Here is a 3,172-nt window from a genome sequence, read left to right as displayed (position 1 = left end):
ATGCGCTTTGGGCGTACAGGACAGCTTTTAAGACTCCTCTAGGCATGTCACCTTATCGCTTAGTCTTCGGGAAGGCGTGTCATCTTCCGGTGGAGTTAGAACATAAGGCATTTTGGGCATTGAAGAAGTTAAATTTGGATCTTGTAGTCGCTGGAGAAGCAAGAAAACTGCAGCTGAATGAAATGGACGAGATGCGGCTATTTGCTTATGAAAATCCCAAGCTGTACAAGGAGAAGACTAAGCGGTGGCATGATCAGAAAATTCAAGAGCGGGTGTTTGAGAAAGGCCAGAAAGTACTGCTGTTTAACTCACGGTTGAAGCTGTTCCCTGGGAAGCTCAAGTCCCGTTGGTCGGGCCCGTTTACCGTGGTTGAAGTCTACCCTTTCGGAGTTGTTTTAGTTCGAGAAGATCAGTCCGGGAGAGAGTTCAAAGTTAATGGGCAGAGGTTGAAACACTACTGGGGTGGGGAGGTCGACAGAGGAAAGACCTCTGTCAGTTTGAAGGATGCTTGAAGGAAAAAGACTATGGGTTGCCCTGCATTTCTTGTATCACACTTGGGCAACCCATGAGTGAAAGAGATAGTTGTAAATAAATAATGGATGTAACTAAGTTTGGGGTGTATTACCCCTTGAAAAAAATAATAATAATAATAATAGAGCATCAAGCAGCAGGTCAGCCAGGAGTTGATAAAGCTGGGAATAGGCTGAAAATAGAAGTCTGGGCAGAGGCGTTATTTTTCTGGAATGGTGGACTGCTATATCATTGCTTCAACATTTCGCAGGGTCGCAGGGAAAGAGTTGCTGCTCAGTTGCTATAGCAACCAGTCAGCATCACTGGGCAGAAGCTAAATGAGTTTAAAAAAAAAATCAAAAAAAATCAAAAAAAAAAATCAAAAAAAAAAATCAAAAAAAAGAGAGACAGAAAGAAGCAGTTTTGAAACTAAATTTGGGGTGTACAACCCCCTATCCAAGAAAATGTTAGAGGCTTCTTTCTATTGTTCTTGTTGAATTTGGAAATAAAAATAGCAAGAGAATTAGAGCTAAATCAGATTATTCATTGTGGGTTAAAAATACATATTGGGTGAGAGCTTTAAAAAAAAAATAATAATAATAATAATAATAATAATAATAAGAGAGGTTCTTGATAAGTTGAGGTGGTTAGGTTGTAAGCCATTAGAAATATTATCTTTTATCCTACCCCAACCAAAGCCTTACATTACAAGCCGAGTAAAGTCCTTTTGATCTAGGGGGTAAAGCTAGACTACATTAGTGGAGAGGAGTGCACTAATTCAACCTATGGGAGCAGATAGTTAAACTTGAGGATCAAGAGTAGTTGATAGAGGAATTCAAGGTGTTGGTGGGAAACTTTTGTACACACTATTGACTGGGTGACTTTAGGGAGGCATTAATGATATTTTTAGCACTGAAAATGGGAAATGAGACATATAAAGTCAGGGCATAATCACTACCAGCACATCATTCCATTCCACACATTTCTGAGAGCAAAAAAATTTTTTTTTTTCACTAAGCCACATTTGATTATTCAGGACTCTCTCATGTACAAATTTGTGTTGTTGCTATCTGAGTTTTTGTGGTGTTGTTTTATTTCTGTTTTCTTCATTACTCGAGGACGAGCAATATGCCAAGTTTGGGGTGTTGATAAATCTATGATTTAGAGTTATTTTTATTAACTTTGAACTTGAATTTTGGGTGAAAAGAGTAATGAGTGTGATGTTATTTGTAAGTTTGTTTAGTTTTTACCTTTCTTCTCTAGTTAGTGTGTTAATGCAAGAGTCTTGTGATTTGTTGGTAGTAATTGTAATTATTTATGTAAATCTTTGTGTTTTGTCATTCAGGAAAGAAACCTTCAAAGCGTCAAGGGAAATTAAAGGAATCAAGAGACAAAAGGGGACAAAAAGGGAGCATTGCTGCTCGGATGCTGTAGGCCAGACTTGTAGCAATTCTGGGAAAAAGAAGACTGACGTGGACAAAAGCCAGCTGATTTTATTTACTGACCTCAGCGCCTATGTGGCACCCATTTTTAGTGAATGAAGTTAGCTGGCTGAGGTGGCAAGAGGAAATGGACCAAAGATGAAGTGGGGTTTTCTAATTAGGGTAAAAGGATGGTACCCAAAAGGGGAGGCAGCCGTAATATACACCAGAAAAGGGAGAGAGGAAATAGGACAGAAAAAAATCTTTCAGCAAGAAGAGTACAGAGAACAAAACCAGAGAAATACACACAGAAAAAAGCATTACCTACAAGAGGAGAATCACGACCAAGGAAGGAGGAGGACTCTAGAACCCGATTCTACTATTCTCTTTCTTCTATATTTCCTTTTCTGTAGTGTATAATCTTGATACTATAATTTGTGAACTGAATATTGGTTATGGATGAACAATTTCTGTTTTGGATTGTAATTTTCAGTTTAGACATGAACTAATCACCTTGAGATTTGGGTGGCTATGAACCTTATGTGATGAAGTATTAATGCAATGCATGAGTTTAGTAATTTGCCTTTGTTCATTCAAGTGAAATTAATGTTTAACGATTGTTGATTGCTGGCCATAACTAACAATTAAACTAGCTAGATCTGATTTTGGAAGGAATCTATCTAGTGGAATCAACTTGAATGATGCAAGAGAAATGCCATGTTTAGGTAGTTCTTAGTAGTGAAATAGGAATATTTTGCTACCTTGTATAACCTGAGATTTGGTGAATAAATGCATGTTTTACAACCTGATTTGATATAGGAATGTGTTGAATTAAGTTGTGGAATTATATCAGTAGGTTTTGGAAAAAGCTTACTGGCTTAGTGTGAAATCTGTTAACTCTGTGCATAATTGCTGAGCGATTGCTATAACAACTGGGCAGATTAACATAGGGGGAAATAGCCATCCAAATCTAATTGTTCACATAGATCTTCTCTCAATTAATTTTTCTGAGTTCTTCATTTTATTTTAGATTAAAATACGTATACCCATTTAATTTTAGATTCATACTCCAATCATGTTCTTAATTTTGCTATCTTATTGTTAAATTGTTCTTTAGTTGAATTTTACATTTATTTAGTTTAAAATCCTTGTGGAGACGATACTCATTTACAGTTTACTACTTGTGCGGCTACGTATACTTGCGTATTTTAATTGCTATAATTTTTGCAACACCTGTGTAA

The sequence above is a fragment of the Humulus lupulus genome, chromosome 9 (genome assembly GCF_963169125.1).
Source record: "Humulus lupulus chromosome 9, drHumLupu1.1, whole genome shotgun sequence".
Classification (NCBI taxonomy): domain Eukaryota; kingdom Viridiplantae; phylum Streptophyta; class Magnoliopsida; order Rosales; family Cannabaceae; genus Humulus; species Humulus lupulus.
The sequence above is the reverse complement of the archived record's forward strand: the minus strand, read 5'-3'. Positions refer to the sequence as shown.